The 26,763-nt window shown below is 41.1% G+C and overlaps 1 protein-coding gene and 1 long non-coding RNA gene across 4 annotated transcripts in view; both read right to left on the bottom strand.

Moving 5' to 3' along the window:
* Nucleotides 1-26,763, bottom strand: part of cxadr (CXADR Ig-like cell adhesion molecule) — a 72,620-nt gene that overhangs the window by 45,426 nt on the left and 431 nt on the right. The window lies entirely within an intron of this gene.
* On the bottom strand, nucleotides 75-26,664 carry LOC117812533. Of its 2 annotated transcripts, none has more exons than XR_004631234.1 (3): nucleotides 26,520-26,664; nucleotides 344-443; nucleotides 75-257 (listed from the first exon to the last, which is right to left on the bottom strand). It is a non-coding gene; the product is annotated as an uncharacterized LOC117812533 (long non-coding RNA). The 2 variants fall into 2 exon arrangements; XR_004631233.1 differs by lacking the exon at nucleotides 26,520-26,664 and adding an exon at nucleotides 25,895-25,957.

The following is a 26,763-nucleotide window of genomic DNA, read 5'->3' on the forward strand; positions in this document are numbered from 1 at the left end:
TGTGCCAGTGTGGTTCTATGAGCAGGATATTAAAGTGAAACAGAGGCAGGGGGACACGAGTGCGCCTTGTGTGATGTGTTTCAGAGACACTCTGGTGTGCCGTGTTTATTGAAATGCCTGTCTGTAGATGGAACACAGATGAGAAACAAACATGAAACAGCTGGAGTATTTTGTGCTTTCAGAGATTCCAGAAGAGTGATTACAAAATCCCATCCTCGCACTGAAGAGAGAAGCCTTGACGACAGAAACACAGCTCCCTGGGAGAAATTAGCAAACATATGAAGGTAGTTTGCATGACTTGAGAAATGGTGCGAACTAATAAATGTGCCTCACTACCACACACATGCTTTAGTGTCTTTTTTCCCTCCTCATTACTGGAGCGGCAGGCTGGAGAGTCAGGCAGGTTTACATCAATCATTAGCCAGACTTAAACGGAGTGTACTCTGAGGACAAACAGAAGTGTGAGACAGCAGTCGGGTATTTGTTGGACCAAAGAGACCGCCCCTGAACATAATACAGCATTTTAGCATTAGACTTCATCCTGACTTCATGTAGACGTCAGACCCGATGTCATTTTAGCTGACTTGCTAGAAAATCCTGGTTGACAATGCTCACAAAAAAGCTTGAATTCTCTTAATCTGCACTGAGGATCAGAGACACAGTGGACTAGCATGTTGGCGATGTGATGAAATGCATTTCTGATCACATCCCTGGTGGTTTGGGAAATGACGTCCCCAAGAATTTAAGCATTAAATGGTACAGTGGTTTTTCTACATTTATTTCATCTAGTTTAAAAGGATTAGTCTCGCTGAGGTAGTCGGTGTGTGTTCAGACATACACCAATTATATTACTTGCTCATCAATGATGTAATGCCTTTCTTTTAAAGCGTGTTATCATTACTAAGTCGGACAACAGACGGCACAATTACAAACTGAAAGTGTCTCCTCCCTGCAGCAGCAGAGGAGCACGCGCGCAGAGCAGCAGGAGTCTGGTTTCACTTATCACGTGAAGACAGTGAGGAGAGTTGACTCAGAGCCATGGGAAGAGGAAGCTGACCATCATGGCTATGGCGGAAGATCTGACGTTTAAAAACAGAAGTGATGCCGCATTCACACTGATTCAGGCAGACAACAGACGGCAGGCAGAAAATACCTTCTGGACATAACAGAATAAATAAACTGGCGGTCAGAATAAATTGGCAGGATGGGACTTTTTTTTGGCTTTTTGTTCAATCGCTGGTGTTTTCTCCATGTGTGTGGGAGTTATGTAACAGCTCGGGCTGCTTCTAACAGAATTTTTATTGTCAAATTGGATTTAGCAACTTAAATCAAGCTTTGACCTTACATGTCTTTTTTAAGTTTAGAGCCACACCAAGCTCCTACACCAATTTGAGTCTCATATTTTACCTGCAAGATGCATTTTGATTATACCACACTTCAAGATATTAAGAGGCATACTCTTTAAGTGTTTTGAGTAACATCACCCTCTTTCTTTAACAATATCTTTTGACTGAACGGAGGGTTTTATTCTGCTACTTAGCTTAAGTTCCCCGTAGGTCACCTCTCAGTCCCAAAGCGATGGTGTGGCCCAAATCTTTTGCTTGGAATTGTTCCATTCAGTGGTTCACAAATTATATATTATGTCTGTTTGTTTCAGCGGATCCCTGCGGGTAAATCAGCTCACATTAAAACTTCATAAATGATAAAAAAACAAAGAAGGAAATCCTAACCTTATGCCAAGCTAAGCAAATAGAAACAAGCTAGTGGCAGCTCAGCTCACAGCCCCTCATGTCTGATGTCCTGAAAAATGTCAAACTGATTATCTTTAAACCATTTTATTCAGTGTTTTATCCACCAGCCCTCTTCCATGATACAATATCCGCCCTGCCCTCTACCCTCTGCATGAATGTGAATACAGCAGAAGCTCATGTGTCTTGGGTGCAGGGATGCAACGATTAGAGATTTTGCTGGTACGATTATTGTGAGAGAAATAATCACGGTATCACAATTATCCAGATTATTATGCACTATGTTTTATTTTTGGACACAGGTGTCATAGGGACGACCTCACCTGTAAAGAATAAACGAGACGCACTCTGCAAAGTGTTTATTTAGGGCTGAAGTGTGGAAAATCGCCTATTCCTCCACTCCCTCACAGTCACAAGGATGCGTTTAGGTACCGAAACATGGTACAGTTCGATTTTACGTGAATCGGTACACGGTAGTACCGACGGACTTCGGTCGGTACCTATAAAAGTACCGAATTCAGTACCCATCCCTATTGATGTTGCAGTTAAAAATGAAAACAGTGTTCTTCATGAAAACACCATCTGACTCTGACGGGATCAGGGGCGTTACGGAAATGGGCGGAGGACGCTGCCTCGCACTTTTAAATGACGGAGAAACTCCACACAGGTGGCACTCGTTTTTCATTTACAAGTTGCGCCGAACATAATGTACCGGTCCCTTTTTGACAGAGACATTAGAAAAACTTGGTGTAGCGGAGCCTTCACAATTAGATTAACCGTGACACATTTAAGCACGGTTAATAGTGAAACCGGTTAATCCCGACATCCCTACTTGGGTGGTCAAGAAAAGTCTGGATTAATTAGTAGAACTGGTGTTGTCACCATTTTATCAACTGGTTGGAACATTTCCTCACTGAGGCATCCCTCCACAGCATCACCAGGGATGCAGCGGAGGGATGCCTGGAAGACAGAGCTTTCGTTTTTTCCCTTTTATTTCTTATAAACACAAAACAGATGAGGATTGGGTAAGGCTGTTGAAGGTAATCATGTTTATCAAAGGAAAGTATTTGTGCTGCCAGCTTCCAGCAGTTTACGATCTACCACAGAAATGAAAGCCAAATGTCTCGGTGGGGAGGTAATCACGGGGCGTCTCTCTCTCTCCTGACACAATAGTTTCTCTTCACTCACGAGGGAGGCAGCCATACTACTGCCTATCCTAACCCCCCCCATCCCCCAAAACAAATAAAGTGTCTGATACAGACCAGACCCCTGCCGGCGCCCCGGCCCCAGCCTTTGTCCGGGCCCCAGGGCACAATGCCAACTATGATCAGGAGGCAGCATCGCTGATCAAACACTGAGACACAAGTGCAGCTGAGTGTGGCTACTTCATCCAGACTGCTGATGGAGTCTCACAGAGAGGGTTTAAATGTTGGACAGAATGTGCTCAAGAGTTCAGACACATAACACAGGTTTCAGAGGACATACAAACTCGCATGCATATTAGCAAGAGAAATGTTAGAGTGTACAGAGGCAAACAATGCTCTCCCACCACGGTGCTTAATTACGTGAGCGAGGTGAGCACACAGAAAGTGGGATTAAAGCAGCGGAGCGTGAATATTAAAGTAGAACGTTCCCAGTGAAACACAGGGTAGAATTAAGGATTAAAAACCTTTCATGAGCTCCTAACAGGCCAGGTTTTCAACACCATTACAGATGGAATGTGCTGAAAACTCACAAACTCCTCAGGAAGGGAAACAATTTCACTTTTCTGGAATTTCCCGAGCTCAGCAATTTGGTCTGCTCAGTGCGAGGTGGTCCGAATGTTTCACAGCATCTAGATTAATCCAACAGGGCCAGTTTGGCCAGTTTGCCTTACTCACTGATAACAAACTACTTCCTCATACCACGTGAAACAACTCACCGACAGTAACAGCTTTGGTATGTTGCTTCAGTCAACTAAGGACTTCATTTTCACATTTGAAAAATGCTCAGGCAGTAAATCCGGTCGTATATACACAATATGTGTGTTCAATAAACACCTCCAGAGAGGTAAAGGCTCTTATGGCTGACTGCCAAACCACTGAAGGGATTAAGGGGGGAGGCTTGACTTCAGAGGCAAGTAAAAAAATTATAAAATGAATTCAAACACAAATGACTCCCAGTGAATTCCTGTCTCTGACTTGTTCATTTTGATCGTGTGTAGCTTTCTTTAAAACCTTTTAGTCTGACCGCTGTTGAAAATTGCCGTCATCAATAAACAGTTCAAGAAAAAAACATTTCACGTGCTGAGAGTCCTTTCAAACTGGCCATGAAACAATCTTAATGCAACGCTTACGACATGCAGAAACAAACCAGAACAGCAGTGTGAAACTGGCTGTTTTCATAAAGCTATTTTGAATGACTGACTTCAATGTAACCTCAGGGTGCAATGTATGAAATTCAAGAACCTTTGTTAGCATTTTGTAGGCAAAGTTTCACAGAGAGCAGTATGTTAAAGTGAAAGCAAGAAGGACACAAACACACACGCAGTCATTAAACACATGATAATTGGGCATTTGAATTAATTCCTTAAAAGATGGAATGAATTTGTCTTCCTTCTTCTTGAAAGATGCTGTAATCACTGTAGAGGCTCCATGAGGGGAAATGGACAACACGTCTTATTGGAGAACTAAACCAAGCAGAGTGATACAAGAAAAATATCTATATTTCTGTTGTCTTCATTGTGAAAACACACAAAGCTACTATAGAGAGTGGTGGGAGGGCAACAGAGCATCACAACTTATAATACTCTATACATGGACAAGGACGATGATGATGATGATGTCACGTTACATTATAATGCCTACGACAGATAGAGTGCAGCATTTATACCATTAGGGCCACTGCACAAATTAAACATTGGAACTTGAAATATTAATATTTGATGCCAGCCATAGACTGTATCCGTGATGTCACCCATCTGTTTCTGAAGCTCTGTTTTGAAGCTAATCGTCGGCGGGAGCCATATTGGAAATGCTGAAATAAACCTAACTGCTGTCAAGCTAGTGTGAGGTAAAGAGGCTTTGAATCTCCCAGCCAACAGCTACAGTGTTCTCGTCTGTCAATCAAGTCAGCTGTGCTTCTCATAATGTAAAACTAGTAATCTTAATATCTTCGAAATTGCCACGTTATGAAAAAATTCACCCCTGTGCAGTGTGTGCCAATCAAGAAATGAGCTAGCCAGGCTACACTTGTTTTTTGTACAAGGCTGTAAACATTTTTATTTCTGCTGTAAAGATCGGCTTTTTTGAATTTGTGTGTCTGTGGTTTCCGGTACTTCCAGAGCCAGCCTCAAGCGGACACACGAGAAACAATTTTTAACACTTCCGCATTGGACTCAATTCTCACGGCCGGATGTTGCTGCCTGCCAGATTCATATTTGTGCAAACCTAACAGTGGTTGATAAAATCTTTAGGTGTAAGAATGGCACTGAAACCAGTTTCTAAAGTTGAGCTATCAGCATTTTTGTTAAATATCATAGACTGTAAATAATGGACGTAGTATCCGTGACGTCACCCATCTGTTCCTGAGCACTGTTTTGAAGCCAATCAGCGGCGGCAGCCATATTGGAAATGCAGAACTCAACCAGGCATAGTGTGACGTAAGGAGGCGGAGTTTGAGCCTCCGAGCCAACAGCTATGTGTTCCCATCCGGGAGTCAAGTCAGTCATGTCCTTATTTGGGCAAAATCTCGTAATCTTAATATCTTCTGAACCGTCACGTTGGAAAAAAATTCACCCCCCGTACAGTGTGTGCCGATAGAGAAATGATCTAAGTAGTGCCAAGCCGTTTTTTGAACCAGGCTGTAAACATGTGTATTAATGCTGCAAAGATCGTCTTTTTTGAATTGATGTCTATGTGGTTTCCGGTGTTTCTGCAGCCAGCCTCAAGCGGATTCTCGATGAATTGCAGTTTATAACACTTCCGCATGGGCTTCATAGTTTGAGACCGGAGGTTGTCGCTTGTTAAATATTTGACACAGCCAAAAACACATCACCTCGTTGCAGTGTATCCTGAAGAAATCTGTGCTCGGAAAAAGAGAAATAGTGCTGTGAAGAAGTGTTTTTATTTCAATTGTTTTGAAAACAAATGAAAGCTCAGGCGAGATCACAATCTCTGCGACATGCATATCACTTTTTTCCGCAGGGGCAAACAAAATCAACACAAAACAAAACTTTCTTCACAGCTGCTCTACAAGATAGAAAAACATACATCACAAAGTGGCTTATTGCTGCTGACAAAATTCCCTTGAATCTTGTTAAAAATTGCTCTGAGGTGATTCAGTTCCCTTGGTTACAGCAGATTTTTTTCTCCCCCCTCAGATTGAGACATCACCTCTGCCTGTGGTAGATTTACACAGTAACCTATTTTCCATGCAGTGCAGACGCATGTATGGCTGTCAGCTGGATTGGCCTGGAGGAAGTCAATGAGTCTGCCTTGCTCATGCTGTTCCCTCCAGGTTCTGGTCTAAAATTAGGTCCCACCCTGAGGTAACTGCATGAACGTGGTCTTTGGGACATTGGTAAAAAAAAAGGAAAAAATAGCGTCATGTGTGTGTTTTTTAGGCCCAGAGTGTGCTGTCAAAGGCTAAAGGACCAACACAGCCTTGTTTTATTAAAAAGATATTTGATTATAGCTGAAAGCCCCCCCAGGACACAGACGTAAAAACTGTGCACTGACAGAGTACTTTGTAATAAGTGCTTGAACATCAATTCCTTTCAATGCATTTATAACATCCCTGCTCTCTAAACCCTCTCATCCTGTCCAGAGCACCCCCGACACGGCAGAATGAGGTCTTTGTGAAAGTGTAACAACACAGACAGTCCCTTCCTGTCCTCTGTGTGTGGAGGGGACGCTCCAGCAGGACATCAAGATAAGGCCGCAGTTAAAAGATCACAAGATGGATAATCCCTTTTCTTTTCCCTCTCTCTCTCTCTCTCTTTTTTTTTTTTTTTTATCTGCTCAGGTAGTGAAACACTCCTGATGTTTCCAGGATGGAGTCTCCTCTCCACTGCAAGGACTCTTGAAGGCAAGTGTAGTAAATGCACCTGAGTGTTGAGCTCTGTAGGAAGCTGCAGGCAAAGACTGTCAGTTGTTGTTACAGCTTAAGCAAGACTGCTGGGTTTATTCATGCCTCCAGCTCGCACTCTCAACCCCGACATGAGGAGCAAAACAACCACTCCACTCTACATACCACATTAAGTGACAAGATGTGATTGGGTAGGTTAAAAATAACTCCCCTGCACTAGTTAAGCTTCCCTGCATAAAGACACAATCCTACTATTTTTGGTCGTGGCGATATCTATTCTCCGTGTTGTGGTGTGCTTAAACCGTGTATGAGATGAGGCCTGTCAGACTCCAGAAGTGGAGTCTGAGTAGAAGAAATAAATAAGCCCATTAAAGACGCACGACTCTGCACACTGGCTGCAGCTCATGGTGGATTTGAATCAGTTTGTTATTTTGACCCTGAAAGTCTTCAAAGGCTAATTATACGTCTCAAACAACCCAAGCATCTGTTTTGTTTTTTTTAAAAGTGACTGGAGAGATTTGATTACTGCAAACTGGACACAAACAGCTTTAGAAAACATAAAGCCAAGTGCACGTCAATATATAGGCAACCACCACATTAAATTGGACTCCAGAGCATGAAATTGCGTTTGAATGGAAGAGCAGCCACTGTGCTATATGCTGCATGTAATGAACAGCAGTAAGGAGGACATACTTAGATGCAATGAGGAGACCAACTACCCACTTTAAAAGCAACTTCACAAACATCTTTCCTCATCAGGGACGATCAATACAGCAATGAGATACAAACAAGCATGTCAAACAAATGCTGTAATAGTCAAATATTCTATCGCAGTGACTAAAATTAAGATTATTGTTATTATTATTATTATTATTATTATTATTATTATTATTATTAGGGATGCACCGAATGAAAATTCTTGGCCAAAACCGAAAACCAAAAATGAGGAAACCAAGGCCGAAAGCTGAAACTCCGAAATAAATTATTATGCCAATTATTAGTCGGGAGACAGGGGACAGTTGTAACATTTCACTCCTTGGATTTGAGATTAAGCCATGCATTTTCTGTTTTGTGTTGCACAGGCATTTTCTAGGCCATTTATTAGCAGACACTTGAAGCTGGTTTGTATAGCAGTTTGAACTCACTGGGTTAAAAGAGCTCAAAGTTATAGACAGAAATGTCAAAAATGTTAAAACTGTCACCGGTCTCCCCTACCATTGCATTTATGGCTCTGACTCTCATTGAACATATCAGACAACGAGGGTGCATGCTCCCCTCATCTGGTTCAGAGAGAGGAGTCCTTTTTTCTGCGCTCTGTTCTCCTTCCTGCGCTGTGCGTTTCTCCGTCTCCAAGCAGGATCTCCGCATCCAGCTCGGCCTGGATCATTTCTCGTGCGCGCTGCTTTATTCCCACATCCAAGTAATGATCTTTATAACGCGGATCAAGTACAGTCGCGATGAAGTGCAGAGGATCTGAATAGATCTCAGTGAAACGTGTGCTGACTGACTCTAAGAGTGTACTTTTCATTGTTTTCACTCCGTGGTCCGTCTCAGCCTCTTTGCTTAGAAGACGCTTTAGTGCTGCGATTAAAGGAATAACGGAGGCAGACATGTTGGCCCTTATCCAGTGCGTACTGGCTGCGTTTTTTGTTTGCGTCATCAAAATATTCTGTTTAGGCTGTGTTGTTTCGGTGATCAAAGTATTTCGTCCGAAAACTGAGAAATGCACTTTTGGGCCATTTTCTACGGAAAATTTTGTGGTGGCCGAATTTTTGGTGCATCCCTAATTATTATCAAATTAAGATTAATATTCATCATTCCATACAGGGTCAACAAAAAAAAATTTGTGACTTCAGTGGGATAAAGTTGAGTTGAATTGGACACTGTATACTCCTGTCAACTCCTCAAGCTTGATTATGCAATCTGAATTCAGCGTGAGAACAGAAGAATTCACCACAACGAATACGAAATGCATCTCTGACCTTTGCAACAGCTCATGTTTCCATCCCTGTTGTGTGTCAAAGTTGAGAAAGTACATCCATATTTTAAAAGGTGTTCATACATACGGACTAAACCAGCTCCAGCTCAGATGTCAGATTATAAAATATACAGCCCAAAGTGACAGTGAGCTGTTACTGCACAGCACAAATAATTCACATTTCATTGATGATTCAATAAACTCTTCCCACAAGCCTGGACTAATGCAATGTGTACAAAAATAATGAGATAAATCGGTCTGTCTCTACTCAAGAGGGGTATCAGATGCCCTCAGGTTTGTTGTTACCAAATCAGTGGAAAAAAACTGCCTCTAGACCTTTTCTGGATTCTACTTCAAACTCAGGGATTGTGAAAGACGTGAAAAAAAGATGTCAGACAAAGAAACATAGTTAGCTTTTACTCTTTCGCATTTATGTCACTTCATATCCGTCTTGTAATACTGAATAATGTAACTACCTGTAGGATATTTTGCTTGTATGATGTGGGTCAAGTCTATAACCTGATTATAAAACAGCTCGATCTCTGTTTGATGTGGAGGAGTACTCCAACACTCACGTATCAGTTCAGAGATTCTGGTTGTACAATTCTTTAACTGTTGCATTATAACGGCTGACTTGTGATTGAATTGTAATAATCATCATTAATTAAAAAAATAACACTAAAGCTATGTACACACTAAAGCACTGTTACTTAATTACACTCATCATGCTCAACCACATATTCATAAACAGGTGTTCATACACATCATATTCATATTTTGTACTTTTGAATTCTGTAGAAGTAATAACTGTATTTATATGAATTTTTATTTTTTTATATTCTTATGTTATTTTATTTTTAGTATCAACTATTGTCTTATGTGTCAATTTAGTATTTTTTAATTCATTTCTTATATGAGAACACTATTTGGGTGGAGGCTTCAAATAAGCTCTCCGAGTTTTCTGCCTCTTCATGCACAGTATATTATTTATCTTTGCTCTTTTTTTGTGTTTCCTTTTAATTGTTCAAATAAATAAACATAAACATAAACATGTAACAGATTTGCTAATGTTAATGTAACAAAACAAGCTAAAATATAATAATTATAAGTCAATGTCACTGAAATCGGGCCCGTCTGCAGCGGTGTACCTGACTAATGAGGCTCCCCTGTGTCTTCTGGTAAATGATCACATTTTGTTGTTGAATCATAATTAAAAAGAAGAAACCGATGAATCTGTCTGACCAGTTGCCATGACTATATCAGTTACAGTACCAGCTGATCCCTGAACTGTGTGGGAGAGCTGATCTAATTAGTGCCGCCATGGAAATAACATTTGGTGTTTTTCAGACCGCTGTGAAGAAAATCTCTCATTCTTCATCATGTAAGGTTAAACATGAAATGTGTCAGCTATGTGATCAAAAATAGACACACAGTGATCAAAGGCAGCAAATGTTAATCCATGCAACTGTTTTTTCTCCCCTCCACCAGAGAGGTTTAAGATAAATAACCAAGACTACACGTCTCCTGAAACCCATGAGGTCAAAGAGAGATGGATACACTGAAGAGCTATTGTAGGCAGACTGTAAACCAGAAATATGATCCAACAGAGGGTTAGGGAATATTTCCACCACCTCAATGTTGTCTTGTGAATGTTCAGTCACATTAAGTAAAGAGACAATGGTGTCTTTAAAGGAGGAACAAGAAAATCAAGTTATCTATTGTTTTAAGTGGAAACATGACGTCAGTCTCAGATGTATTATCCCTCTGGGCACACCTTTGCTTATTATTGCTAAACTACATACATGAAACAAACATCAAACCATCCTTGTATAATTGGATACTGCCGTTCACATAACCTAACACCTTCAAAAGATTTTGCAAAAACAACCAGTCTGTTGAGTGGATGTGGTGGAGTGTTTAGCCTGAAACCTGCCATATGAGCCCCCTCCCTGTTGGCTCTCCGGACATCTGAAAGTGCTGACCTCTGAGAGGTCGAGACAGGCAGCCAAACATGATGCCAAAAAAAACATGAACTCTGTGAAAGTGACTGAGGCCAAACAGAGTGACGTCTGCCACAGCATGTACATAAACAATGATGATATGATGATATGGCAGAACTATGACAAAGCCTGATAGAGAAGAAACTGCATGACACACAGGGCTGAGAGGAGGTTTTCACACTATTTCATGAGAACTCTTCTAAAGTATTAACAGTGAGAATAGCCTAGCAAAAATTAATGAGGTAACTTTCATGGATACGGCTCAGCTTGCAGCCCCTCTTCAAACAGTTCTTTGAGAGGCACGGATTTTCAAAATAAAACTGCTTTATTGGGTATTTTATTTTACCTGTTTTGATTGTATTTACTGAAAAACATATAAAGCATTAAAGACAAGCCTACCTTGTGCTGGAAAACTGTTCTCCAGGGTCCATGTATCAAATTTTAGACCATGAGAAATATCTACATACAGGAATGGTTATCGTAGCCTTTGAGCATAGACTGTAAAAAAAAAATGGACAGTGTTGCTCCGCCTTTTCCCGTTGTACAGTTTTGAAGCCAAAAAACCCTGTTTGAATGCGCAGCCATTGTGCAGCCAGAGTCTGCGCAGTAGAGAATTTCTGTGTTGCCACAGTAACGAGCTCCGCCCTACAGCGTACCGTCCCGAGATCCTATGGAGTTTCTCTCTACGGCAGCTGTCAATCAAATTGAATCCAGAAATAAAACCCTGTTTTTTAACTCTAATAACTAACCAAAAATAACCTTTTAAGAAAAACGAGGCCTTGAACACAAAACAGTCAAATAATAACTACATATCACCACAGCATACAGATGTGAGAAACATTCGTACAACGTGTATTTATTTTTTAAAGTTTGACAGCAGCCCATTCAAATGAATGGGGAAAACAGAGTTTTTGACCTATACAGCAGCCAGCCACCAGGGGGAGCAGTTTTTGTGGAAGCCTCACTTCCAGCCGAACGATCGGACATCCATTTTACAGTCTTTACTTTTGACGCATAAGTGGGCCTTACCTAACACTATAATGGTTGAATAATTAAGAGTTGCTGTTTTAGGTCGACAGGTGACATTGAAGGCAGTCACAGGATCATTTTACGTCTCTACAGGTCATTAATCTACATCTCTTAGCTTTCCAGTGGCGTTACAGCGCTAGCTGTCGCTGATAAATCAACTCCTTTGTCTTGCCTGAAGTAGATGTCCTGTCACAGAGGGATTCAATGTGGAGTTGGTGTCTCACACTTTGAAAAAGAGTTGGCATACGAGCTGTCCTCTTCTCCTTCCAATCATCGGCCACTCTGAGAAGGCAACCCAGCCACGCAGCTTGGTGTGTGCTCATGAATTATACATGGGCTCCATTAGGACACTTAACAGCTGGTTTCTGAGGAACTAAGGCAGCAACAACTACAGCTTGGTGGCCCCTGTGAGCCTGCTTATTAAAACAGCAGCACTTGTCATTAAGGTTGTGCAGTAATGTGCGGTTTGACCATCATAAACCAGCCAGTCACAGAGCTATTTTCAGTTCAATCTCATCTCTGGGGAGGGCGGCTGGGCCAGCTGCCGATTTCCTCACATGGCGGTGAGATGCACTACGGTAATTAAATGTCTGTTGTGGCTTGCTGACCTTGCTGTGGTTTAGGCACTGGGACTTTTCAATGCTCTACTGTAACAGATGTCTCAGTCATTGTACCTAAAGATCCAACTTAGACCCAGAGGTAATAACCTGAGAGCTAGAGGATGGAGAAAGAGCATTTTAATGACTGTTAATGGAGGAGAGAGAGGTGGCAGATCGCCACACTCACTTTGAACACTTTGTTGTAAAAGCAGAGTGATGAAATGGAAGGCACTCAATTCATTATATCTGCACTTCATTCTTTCAACCTGCCTTTACTTACTGAAAAAGTTACATAGCAGTGAACTCACTCTGAGGCTTCCTTGTACCACACTCTAGGGTTTACAATACCACTGTGTCCCACAAACAGACCATTACCTGTAGGTCTCCCTAACTGCTACCCAAGTATATCTGCAGACTATTTTAGCATTTGTCTTATTTATCTCTATCAAATCGGCTAAGATGGATACACTGGGTGATCTCTCAATCCTTCTCCATCCTCAGGTACGTGTCGTGTATAGTGTTTGACACATTCTCTGCAGGGGATCACACAGAGAGAGAGAGAGAGAGAGAGAGAGAGAGAGAGAGAGAGAGAGAGAGAGAGAGAGAGAGAGAGAGAGAGAGAGAGAGAGAGAGAGAGAGAGAGAGAGAGAGAGAGAGAGAGATGTCCACCATCACATCCCTCCTTTTACTGCACTGACTGAGGTGTGACGTCAATATAAATATAGACATCCTCAAGCTTGTTTCATTAGTTATGTCGTGCTGGAGAAAATGCTGAATACAACTTAGAGTGATATTTCATGCCAGGCGTTATTTTGTTGAAAAAGGTAATTTTTTTGTGCAGTCAGAACCTACATTTGTATTTGTCACATTCCATGTGACATCCAACATCATAACATTGCTTTTAGCCTAATCCGAGCAAAGGAATCAACATTTTACTTCATTTAAAAACATAAAATGTTCACATTGAAGATATTAAAAAGCAACTTTTATTTTTGGAAATGCTAAATATTAACAGGTGTATGTTTATTTCCTTACAGCCCTAACATAATAGTATGTGTGATTTAACATTCAAAGTCCACTATTTCCCCGTTTTACCCCAAACCTACAATTTAAGCTGTATAATTTCAGTGCTCTGAAATGACCCCGATTCCCCTTGGGGAAAAGTTCCATCAAGTCTAATCTCATGTAATGCTCTCGCATGAAACACAGTGTTTCGTTGAATTCAAATTTACAAAAGGAGATTAGGGACATTCTGCCAAAATGCTTCAGCTTGCACTCGCAGTAGTGTTCCCTTCTTCATATCTGCCTTCACCTGTTTCCCTCTTCAAGTGGAAAAAGACAGAGACAGAGAGAGATTTTGAGGCTGTTGCAACTCTGAAGTGATACAACACTTAATTACAACACATTTCACCTTCATCAAAACTCTGCAGCTTCTGTGATTTGGATCTACACTTGACCATGTTGCTTTCTAACATTTGGATTAATAAGTGCAGGCCAAGTTCCCTTGCTGCTGTGAACCAGGGGTTCCCAAACTTTTCAGCCCGCTACCCCCAAAATATCAGTGCCAAAGACTTGCGACCCCCCACTGTCCCTCAAAGTGATAGAATGTGTCAGAAAATGACCCTACCTATATGAGAATGTGGCTGTGTTTCCTGTGCTGTTATGAATGAATCTACTACTGATGCTACTGATGCTTTTGATAAGTCATCTGGCAAAAAGAAAGGCAGAAAACTCATTACATTTTCTATTTTCAAGGTTTTATTTCAAGTTAAGCTACTATTTTTGTCAATATATTTTACTATAATGTGTAAAATGTACTATTTTTTTTAGATAACTTTAATAAAAAACATTCTGGAAGACATCTGACGATCCCCCGTTGGTGTGTCGGGACCTCTCAGGGGGTCCCGACCCCCACTTTGGGAACCCCTGCTGTAAAAAATGCACAGATGTTGTAACAGATAGCTGCAGAGCCTGTCTGGGTTACTGTTACAACCTACGTTGAATATTTGAGCCCCTTACACATTCAAATCGTAAGGATGTGCAGTTTTTGGCTTCAATTTAGCAACAGCTTGATTACAAGGCAACAAATGTCACAAGAAATTGGATTTCCTTGGTCTAATTCTGTGTCGCCTTGTATCAATGCTCCCTTAACGCTCCTAACAAGATTCAACCCGCATCATAAAATTTCCCTACACAACCGCTTTAATGCAATTCTGCAATCTATAATACAAGCAACCATACAGCTGTAAAAACTGTTCAGGCTGGGATTTGTGCATTGCAACAGGCATTTTCCATCACAAATCCCTGTTTTCTATGGACAAGAGTTATTATCATAACTGTATAATTTGACGTGATGATTAAACATCAGCCTAAGACAAAGACTGACTTGAATGTCAACCCTGCTGGGAAGCCGAATGGAGAGGGACTGAATCAAGGAAGAGGCTTTCTACACACAACACTTACTTTCCTCTCTCACCGCAGTCGACAATGTGTAATGTTTTTCAATGAGATAGAGGTGCTATAAATGGCTCCTTTAACAGCTGCTTTACCCCTCCTCCTCCTCCCAAAAATTCACCCCACCTTCTGCTTCTGTCGCTTATTTTCTGAGCCATAATATTTTTCAAGATTAGACACACAATTAACTCTAATGTTCTTAGCGGCAATAGTGGGCTTACTGCTGGAGGACAAAATATAATCATCTTTCCACAACTCTGCTCTGTGTAAGACAAAGCCTGGACATTAGCTGATAATAATGTGGCATGCACAATACAATACACAACGTTTATCTCCAGAATGATGCTTTCAATAAAAGTCACAGCGGGCAGGAGAAGATGTGCTGTCAGAATAAATTGTGAGGTTCTGTTTTGTGTATGATAAAGTGTTTTTTCACCCTCTGTGCTCCAAGTACTAGACCCAATGCTTTCACGTTGCACAGGGATAATCTAACAGAGGCTCTGGCATGTGTAGAGCCGACCTGACACCTACCTAGCAGGTAAGCAGCAGCGGTCTGCACACCAGCACCTGCAGATGCAGCACCCTGGGGACCTGCCTGCCACACTGTATATCCTCACACTGAGATGAGTAGCTCATATGCCGTGAGAATATTATGCAAAACAACCGAAATACACAGTCATAAAGAGTGGAAATAAACATCACGAGTTCAAGCAGAGAGGGAAGAACAAGAGGTTGAGGAAAGCTTTAGAGAGCTGAATATTTGCTAATTCCATATTTCAGTTCAAACAAGGGAAGGACACTTCTCATTTCCATATTCAAGTACTGTCAACAAATTATAATAGAGTACTTCAGGACCGGCACAAAAGATACTTAAATTCATGTCGTCATGGATACAAGCACTTTGTTTTATCCATATTCTACACTCCTGTAACTTAGTCCATAGGTGACTCTTAAATATCACTCATATTTAATTAGCCTTGTCCATGAGTCTGCAGTAACACGTTTGACATTTAGGAGTTCAGGCCTCTAGTTCCCTAATAGTTTTAACCATCCTTCTCTTCCTCATGCAATTAACAACACAACTGAAAGTTCTGTATTGTGATTTTTATTGTCTGACACCACTGGTTGTATCCATACACTGTATAAAATATACATGTAGTATCCGTGACGTCACCCATCTGTTTCTGAAGCGCTGTTTTGAAGCCAATCGGCGGCGGCGGCCATATTGCTGCTGTCGAGCGATTGTGAGGTAAAGAGGCGGGCTTTGAGCCTCCTAGCCAACAGATAGTGTTCCCGCCTGTCAATCACGTCAGCTGTGCCTCTCATAATGGAAAACTAGTAATCTTAATATCTTCAAAACTGCCACATTATGAAAAAATTAACCCCCAGTACAGTGTGTGCCGATCAAGAAAATTAGCTATCCAGACTACACTTGTCTTTTGTACCAGGCTGTAAACATGTTTATTTCTGCTGTAAAGACCGACTTTTTTGAATTGGTGTGTATGTGGTTTCCGGTACTTCCGGAGCCAGCCTCAAGCGGATCCTCGATGAACAGCAGTTTTTAGCACTTCAGTATTGGACTCATATGTTTAGACCGGAGGTTGCTGCTTGGTTGTATCAGACCAGTGCTAAAACTGCAGTTCCGCAAGCGTCCACCTGAGGCTGGCTGCAGAAACAACGGAAACCACATACATACTCATCAGCTACAATCTTGCCTCTAAGGGCCACAGTCAGTTTTTCAGGGTCTCGGATGTAGCCGAAGGTCATTTAGATTAAAAAAACACAGCATATTCAGGCCCAGGCTCACTTTCTTTGTGTTATTCATTGTTTACAGTCTGACTATCATGTTGATCGAGAATGGAGTTGGAGTGGAGAGATTACATGTGCAGCCTGATTGCAATCTGCAATCATATATACAGATGTCCTATGGGGTTCTTGGCTTGCATTTCACCTCCTCTGTTATCCACACAGGCTGTTTCTTTGTAAACAACTGAAGCCTTCTGAAATGAAGTCAGACGGCAGTACCTGGACTGCAAATGGTAACGAGGCTTTCAAAACCAAAATCTTGTCCTTGCTTACAGATTCAGCATTCATATGCAGATATCGATTTACAAAGATTACCATTTTTGTGATGAGTCGGCTCCTTTTCTCTGCTGTGGCATCACAAGCACATTCTCTAACACTGCTGTTTAATGAGATGATGGTTGATCACCTGGTGTCTATGTTGCTGGATTTCTCCCTGGACTTTCACAGTGCACAGCAGTCACATTGTTTACTTTGTCAAAATATTTCCAAACATAACTTGAATGCCTGCTGGTCGCTGTTCTACCTGTCAGCTTAGATCGAGTGATGTCTGACTGAAAACACTGGATGTTATCAGTGAGGATTTATCATTTTGGTGGATGGATCCATTCAAATAGTCCCATATACAGGTAACAACACAACATCCTGTCAAAGAGAGATTGACAATGACAAATGAGCACAAGTTTAGGAATCCACATCTCATATAAGAGTTTCAGCCCTGTGAATAAAGTAGTCTTATTTTGAGGGTAGCACACATTTCCTTTTGAAAGTTTAATATATTCCAGTGTCATTTTTCCCGGTAATTACAGAGCTGTTTGTAACAGACTCCTTCAAATCTCCTTCACTGTCTGGTGTGCAGCACTTCCTCTACTGTTGTGCCTTTTTACCTGCAGAAAAATGGTATTCTGGCGATGTTCATTTGAGATATGAGCCACGTAAAAACCATTATTATCATCACAGTGAACAGCTTATTTGTCACAGAGCCCATTATTCCTCATTAGGAGCAGAGGGCATCGTGGGTGCTGCAGAGCTGGGCATCAAGTAGCTAAGTGATGAATGTGCTTTGGGGCTGTTTATCGCCCTAACAGTGCGACGCGGTGATGATGACCGATGGACTCAGGAGAGCGGGGAGAATCAGGGCTGCAGTGACCTTGTTTTAACTGATAGGATACATGAACACAGAGGAAATGTCTCTGCCTCAGTACAGTCGCTGTTCCTCACAAACTCTGATTGTTTTTACAGTCAGACTAAAGATATGAGGGCTGAACTATCTACTCTCTACCTTTCGTTTATGGAAATCGACTAGATGAGTTCTGGGACACTAGTAGGAGTGGAGACACAAAGTTCATGATTATTCTGACTGGATGATGCTCCTTAGCATTGGTCCGTTAGTTCTTTATAGCAGACCTTTGTTATGAGGAACACACCATTGCTACAGATGGAGCTCTAAACACAGACTCTAGCAGACTAATAAACACAAAGAAGTCAGGTTAATTTAACAGTCTTAAATACGTATTAAAACATATTTTTCCAAGACATTTTCTAGTGGTAAGAGTTGTTGGGATACTGATACTGATTGTAGTGGTGCCTTCAAAATCTTAAAATGCAGGACTGGTATCAGTAGACGCACCAATCAGACACCCATAAACTTGTTTCACCAGATAACAGTTCTTTCTCACAGCTCCAAAACAGACGCCTACAGGGTAATTGCCTCAGTAGATGTATATTAGCTTCCCCTTGTAGCTATTGTTTAAAGCAGCAAAGAGGAACTGATTTCATTTAATTTAGCAAGTGACAAAAACAACAGCTCAACCAGAGGATGTAACATCAGAAAGAGTGTAAAAAAAAAGGTCAGAAATTTGCTGTAACTTGTACTGGGAAGTCCAAACTGTGAAATAAAGAAGTGTACTTTTCTGCATGGGTTCAGTTCAGAGCGGTAACACCAGTGCTGCCACACAGGACCAGTAGTATGGGAATAACGCAGTTTGATCAAACTTCTTGTATTTGTCATGATGCTCGAATCTGATTGGTTAGAAACAAGTGGCAACCTCCGGCCGCGAGAATTAAAGCCAATGCAGAAGTGTTAAAAACGGCAGTTTCTCGTGTGTCCGGAAGTACCAGAAACCACATACACGCAAATTCAAAAAAGCTGATCTTTACAGCAGAAATAAACATGTTTACAGCCTGGTAATAAAAATGAGTGAGTCTGGATAGCTAATTTTCTTGATCGGCTCACACTGTACTGGGGTTGAATTTTTCCATAACGCAGCAGTTTTGAAGATATTAAGATTACTACTTTTCCATTTTGAGATGCACAACTTTCTTCATTGACAGGCGGGAACACTGTAGCTGTTGGCGAGGAGACTCAAAGCCCGCTTCTTTACCTCACACTAGCTTGACAGCAGTTAGGTTGACTTCAGCATTTCCAATATGTCTCCCACCGACGATTGGGTTGAAAACAGGGCTTCAGAAACAGATGGATGACGTCACGGATACTACGTCCATTATTTATACAGTCTATGGTTAGTGACAGGATCAGAAACAGGAAGACATGGAAGGTATGAAAGAATCCCAAGGTTTGGTAAAGCAATATTATTCAGTTACATACTGCACAAATTCAAACCATTAGGTGCATTTCGACCAAGAGTTCCGGGGTCTTTTAGCCCCCAGAACTACTTTCCCCGGAACTAAAAGGTTCCTGTGCCCCCATTGTTGTCTGCGTTTCAATCGCGGGCTGAAGTCCCAGGTAGATTGTGCAAATCAGGCCAGTGACATAGAGAAAAAATTATATCAAATAATATTTTGAAATCTTAATAAAAAAACTAAACTAGTATGCATTCCCAGGAACTACCTCTGTGTTTCAACAACTGTGTAAACTCCACAAACACCGTTATTTTCAGCCAAAAGTCAAAGGACCTTTGAAAAGTACTACCCCCAAAGCAGGGGCTTTTCAGGGGGAGATTAACTTCTCCTGAACTAAATTTAGACCCTGGTTCCTCCGGTCGAAACGCATGTAGTTCAGGGGTAATGTCCCTAGTCCCGGGGTAAAGTTCCTGCGGTCGAAAAACGCCTATTGTTGACTGTGAGTATGTTTTTGTTTCATAACAGAATAGGAACATGAAAACGTTTCAATGAACCTTTTCTCCTCTCCGGCCATTGTGACACACCTGAAGCAATGCTACAGGACTGTAGCTGGTTAGCCATGTTGAATAAACTGCTGCTAATACATTTGTATAGCGTTTTTTTTCTGTTAGAGTCACATAATATGGGCACTATATAAAGGAAGAAAAGGGCAGGCTGTGACAAATAAAATGCACTCTGTAAGAAGAAATGGGAACTCCCACTGCAACTTCCAAATCTGCCCTAGCTCCATCAAACACTACAGACAGCAGCCTAGTCTAAAGTCTCAGTTTTAGGCTCAGTAGCCTTCAACATAGCAGAAGTTTTTTCATTTCAAGATGAAAAGATGCATCATAGTCGTTTAGATGCAGGCAAAGACAATACTTACTTAAGCAAAAGCCTATTTACTCTGCTGCCATCTGTTACTGAGGTATCTGCTGCTATACCAACAGACTACAGAGCAGCTTCTTTCCTCAGACTGTGAGTCTTCATAATTCATCCTCCACTTTCCATCATGAATGACTTTTTTTTTTGTTTTAGGTGCAGCTCGCCTTTCATTGTAGAACCCTGTGTTGTAGAATGATAAAGAAATGATGTGGCGGATTCAGCTCCTCATAGAAAGAGAAAATCCGCAGCTCATTTTCTGTATTCAAGTCCCTGCCTGTTTAAAATACATTCACTGAGTTCTGGATGGTTGATTGGACAAAACAAGTGAGTAGACCAAGCGCCCAACCGTATCAATATGTCATGGTCCTCAAAGTCCCACATACACACCTAAGCATGACCTTTAAGAACTGATCGGCCACTAATATGTGTCACTTACATTCCTCTAGAGAAAAGCTTATTGGATATCACTGCACATAGTTTAGCATGCATGTGGTCGCCTGGTGCCACGAGTGGCTCAATACAGCGACCAAAGTGTCATAGAAGGTAGAAGACATATAAAAATCTGTCAATGTAACATTGACTTTATGGGCAACAGGATTCAGGTATAATCTTGCCAATATATCTCTCCACAAGAATGCTCTGGCAGCGGCCCAGCACACATTTTTACCCCTACCTGTGAGAAGAGAATGAGCTCTGAATACAGAGTGGCTACACGGCCATTAACAAGACTCAGAAACAAGCACCACTATTAATCATTTTCAATGATTCCCTCGCAGGCAGCAATTTGTTCATTCAGTAATTCAGATATTAAATTAATGGGGAGGAGGACGAGACGAGGGAAGAGGTGGTGGTAATGTGGCGAGGCAAAGGCGGGATCAGCGTTTCACACTCTTGTATAGGTGAATAAGAGTTGGCACAGGACTGGCATGCTGAAATATTAATGCCAGGGGCTGTGAATATTCATGCATGCCTGTCGCCCATCGTGAAATTGTGGAGGACAAAAGCAGCGTCCCCAGAGTGTGATACAAGTCTGCATGTTCCCGTTTCATTTTCAAGGACAAGGGGCCGCAGGCGGAGTGGGTGGCCGCTTGGTTGGGGGGGGTGAAGCTTTGGCTGCGGCATGTTTCAGACAACAGGAGGTAAAAGTGATTTGACTGCTGGGTCTTGACAGCTGACTGTGACCTGAAGTCATTACTGTCTACATGGGGGAAATGACAATGACTTAGATTTGGCTGCATGTCTCCACCCTTTCCTCTCTGGTTGTAACTCTCTCCACACGTTCTTTATCTACACACACAAAAACATGTGTACAGGTGATGATAGTTCCTTTATGAACAGTTACTTGTTGAAACACTCAGGTATGTAGATATTCAATACATCTGCAGCAACTATTGTTCAAAATACAAGGAAAAAAGATGACTGAATGCAAGCAAAGGGGGAGGGTAGATCTGATGAGAAACCGGAGCACACGCAGAACACACACAAGTACACTCCCTGGATCTGTTATCAAAAGGTAACCAAGCAACCGGCTCCTTTGGTTGCCGGCTTATCAGGTAACTGGGACTGCGCCTGCTCAGAGGTTCACAAGGTTTCTGTTACCCGAGGTCAGTGGCTTCGCTCCTGGCCCACACAGCTAGGAGTGGAAGAGGAGGGTGGAGAGAGAGAGAGAGCGAGCACCAGGGGCAGGTCAAACAGCACGGACTCTCTGCCAAAAGGAAATCAAGTGGCGTCTGCTGATAAAAGGGAGGGAGAGGACAGGCAGACCAGGCAGGGGAAACAAACTGAGAAATACAGTGTTTCATGGATTAGCTCTTTGATGACAGGCAGGAGCAGAGAAGTTGGCAGCAGAATCACTGGAGCACATTTCAGCAGATTTTTCAAGTGTTTTCCATTCAAGTGAACTTGTTGGTAATATTAAAAAGCAGAACAACTGTCATGTATCAGCCTCAGAGAGGAGCAGTAGAGGGTGAGTTACAGCATCTGGTGCTACTGATGAAAGTGACAGTCAAACCTACTTTAGCAGTCGGTCTCTTTTAACATTGTCTTACCAAAAAACACCCTAGAGGAACTTTAACAGGGAGCCTCGTCAAAAAAAGCATTAAGACGACTCAACTGCGTACAAACTTTCACATCCACAGACACTCTTCTTTTCATTACCTTGAATATGTCACCTTGAGCTGTTCAACAAGACATTCATTCAGAACATATCATGCTTATTTCTAATATAACCCCATGAAATTGAAGTTTCCCCATCATTTTTTTGCATAATCCTTTTAAATTAGTATAAAATAGGACTGTCTGTATCTGAAACAGCCTTCAGGACTTGGGTCTTTTGGGTCATCATGCTCTACGCTGATTGATGGTGCCATTAAATTCTGTTTCGTGCAGTTTAGCGAGGGAACGACGAAGCACAGGCGACCACAAACTGGCTCCAGGAGATAAGTGTGTACATAAAATCTCTCTCCAAAAATCTGTACATGGGGCTCTGGATTTATTAGCACGGAGGTTACTCTGGTTTGTGTTTGTAGTACATTTGTAGTCCGAGTAGTATTGACCAATCATGTTTCAGCAAGCTTTGTTGTATGCAGGAATAACAGTGTTTGAGGCGAGCTACAGCAGGTGGAACACACACCGCTGTGCTGACATCCCTGCTCCCTTTGGCAGTAATCTGACAATGATTTATTAATCCCTACAAACAGATATCTGTATGCAAGTGCAGCTAATAATCCGATCTAGATTAAAAGATTTCAACGTGAGCAACAAATCTGACCTACGCTGCGTCACAGAAACCCATCAGCAGTATTCTCTTCTTGGGGACACACCTGTCACAAAGGTCACAAAGTTTGACCTGTTACACATTTCTATCATGATGTTGTTATTTCAGCAAATTTAAGACCCATCAACTGTAAGTAAATCACAAAGACATAGGTTTATTCTTAGGGTTCATACAGCTGAAGTAAGACAGAGAGAAAGTGTGTGTGTGTCTACTGCTGAACTGAGACCGACAGGTATTTGAAATAGATGAACAGTCCCTTATGGACCAAGAAACACAGCATGGAAAAGGACTTCTCAGTTGGAGATGGTTGTCATAACTGCAGGCTACACTGGGATCACTGAAAAGTTGTCATGTGTTCCCAGAAGCATGTACCGCCTATTGTTGTCAGACAATGATGGACCATGACAGACAATAGGTTCTGAGGCTGCACATTTTAGTGATATGAAGCATTTGTAAATCCAGATCATGCCACAACCTAACTCTACATATAAGCACTGAATTTCTACTGCAGGTGATAGTTTTAATTATGATACTTCCAGCTAAGTGTGTCTGTTGGGTTTATTGAACAAAATCTAAAGTAAAATCATGTCAAGTTGTGATGTCATTACAATTCATGGTTAGATTTCAACACTATGGTTGATGACTTCAACCTCCTGTTATGTTGCGGGTCAAATTGACCCTTTTTGAAGTCTATTTTAGGCAATATGTGACTTCCAAACCAGCTAAATGCAGCATAAAAATCTGGGTGTCGTGTTAATTCATCAACATCACTTTTAAAAGAATAAAATACAAAATGAAAAAAAATAAAAATAAATCTATGTCATGTAAAACTATTGTATTTATATTTAGGGCTTTCAAATGTACATTAACAAAAATGTAACATGAATTTTCATGAAAAACGAGTGAGTTATCCTCCTTGAACTATGATCTGTGAGAATTAAAGAACACCAATGGACTAAATCTTGATTTAAATGGTTAGTAACAGAGTTAAAATTAGATTTAAAAAAATGTCTATTGGGATTTTTTTGGGGTGCTGACACTTTTGGATGATTGAATATGCCCCGGGTCAAATTGACCCAGGAACATTATTGCTGTTCCAGAGAAACGAACATAACAGGAGGGTTAAATCACATTTAGCTTGGGTTCTACATATCCTGAGGATAAGAATATGAAAATACTCCAGGAAATGATATCACAATGAGTCAAAAACACCTATCTAGTGAATTCTTTGTGTTGCAGTTTGAAATGTTAAATACTAGGAATGGGACACCTATGCATTCACTTGTTTAAAATCGAAGAGTTAATGCGAATACTATCTTATTTCAAAAGTACTTATTTCATCTTGTTCACCTGTGCCTGGTTGCAATAGAGAATTCCCGCCACACAGTGGCTATAGAGCGTCTTAAAGCCGTTTGCTAACCACATTAAGTAACAGGAGGACAAGAATGCTAACTGTATTAAATAGCAAAAGAAGCAGAAAACATTAGTGACATTCCTTGGAAATATATGTGAAGTGGTACAAGATTCAGAAACTGAGAAAATTGCAGAGACTTAGCATAACTGTAAAATGTAAACATGCCTGCCATGCTGCTGCGTCACAGGAACAGCGGCATAAACGTTGAGACGGACGCTGTGAATGCTCGCTACTAGCAGCACCTCGATTACAAATAATCGCCAGTGATTATCAAACAGTATTTTAGCTCGAAATGCCCATCCCTACCCAAAATCAATCAACATACAGCCTTTAAAATCACCTGTTTCTATTATTTCTAATATAATTAAACACCATATGGTTTCACAATAACCTGGAACTAATGTGTGATAAGTTGACAGTTAAAAAAACAACACAGTCTATCTTATAATATGAGAACTAGATATATCACCTCAATTAAAGGGATACCGCTCTGCTTCTTTCATTTCTTTTCTCATCATTCAAATGATAGTTTGCGCTGCGCCTCATGAACAAATTCAGCACAGAAAATGGAGCAGAAAGATACTTGTTGTTTTTTATTCCATTAGGGGAGGTTTACACATTGTTGTGTACTTCTCTGTCATGTTAAAAAGAATGCTTGGAGTCTGGCTGATACTGTTCCTGCCTGCTGAAGTGGAACAGCGCCCAAATGACGAGGCCATGATGCCATTAAGATGGTAATGAGCCCAAACTAGTGGACGCAACAATGTGAATCATGAGACAAAGGAAAGCTAAACAACACACACACTATGTAAACCTTATATTACCCTCAGTACCCCAGCTCTTTGCATGGAGAGATGTGCTGCATGATCTTAAACAAAGAAGTACTTCATTACATGCGGTTTCTCACTAATCGGCAGACTGGAATGTAATTTCCCTGACCGTGGCTCTGTGGTTTCGCATTGAAGCCTCAGAAAATATTTTAATAACTTGGTCACAGATTGAAGCCAAGGGACGATCCTGACACTGAAGTTTCACATTACTGTTCACTGTGGGAGGAGGAGTGATCTGCTGGTTTCAGTGTAAATTCCAGGACACTAAACAGCCACGCCCATGTGTCTTTACAATTGATTTCACTATAATCAATACAAACAATGGAAAATGAAGACTTGAATAGACATAAAGCATTATCATCAGCATAATGATGACTAATGTTTTACTTAAAAGGGATAAATAACCTACATAAGCTAATCTAACAACCTAACATAAGTTATATAGGAATATTAAAGTTGCCCGACTCTTTTCCATGTCATAAAATCAATGCTTGTCAATTCAAGAAACTGATCGAGGTCTTAAGATGTGCTCAAACTACTGTTTAAGGATATCATTGTGTCCTTTAAGAGGAGGAAGAACTCAATTTCACCTTTAAATCCCTGACTATAAATGAGCATAAGCAAAGGAAGGTTTAAAAATAACTATTCTGATCAAAGGTTTCTCTTCCCACCCCCAGTATTCGACCCACCTGGAGAATAAACACAAACCGTCCTTTTAGATCAGGTTCAAAACTCACATCAAATGGATGCTGATGACACTGAGACGTTTGTGTAAGTAAATCAAGTTAAACCAAAACAAAGCTGTCAACAGGAGCAAACAAGTGGTTAAGATGGATCTGATAGCATGAGATTTAGGGAGCAGAGGGGGTCAGCAGATGGCGAACAAATAAAAAGGGCAGCACTTTGAAGTCCCACAGGTTTAAAAAAGAAGCGGATCAGGCTATTGTGTTGAGCTGCAGCAAGATAAAGCGACCGAGAAATATCAATGAAGAAACATGGTGAAAAATCATCCACCATCTAATTACTGTGGGAATCCAAATGTAGAACACTCACTTTGTTCAAATCCACATCCTTGTACTCACGTAGTTAGGTCTTATTAATGAAAAACAAGGCTTAACGTAACCCCATTCACAAAAAACGTGTAAAATCAAATTAATGTTAGCAAACTTTGATTTTTTCATGAGGTCAAATTTCTACTCTTTCGACTTTGAGCTTCCTTAAATACAATATCAATAAAAAGGGATTATTTTAAGCAACTGTTGTAAACTATCATTTTAAATATGTTTGGGCGGACTGTCTGGTGCGTTCACTGACCTGGGGTCAGTTTCTCCCTGGTGGGACATTTATTTGAAGTTGTTTTCCAATGAGGTTTAGTCGCCCGTTGAACTGGTTAATCACTAACTTCAGGTAATAAAACTTAAACAACATTTAAGTTAGCAGCATGTGCAACTTGTCGAAAGATGCAAGTTTCCATGTTGACGGTAAACGTTAGCACTGACCACACACTGTACGTTACTCGCAGCCGTTAAGGTTTAAACTCCATTAGAATCCAAGTGGC

The sequence above is a fragment of the Notolabrus celidotus genome, chromosome 5, assembly GCF_009762535.1.
Source record: "Notolabrus celidotus isolate fNotCel1 chromosome 5, fNotCel1.pri, whole genome shotgun sequence".
Taxonomy (NCBI): Eukaryota; Metazoa; Chordata; class Actinopteri; order Labriformes; family Labridae; genus Notolabrus; species Notolabrus celidotus.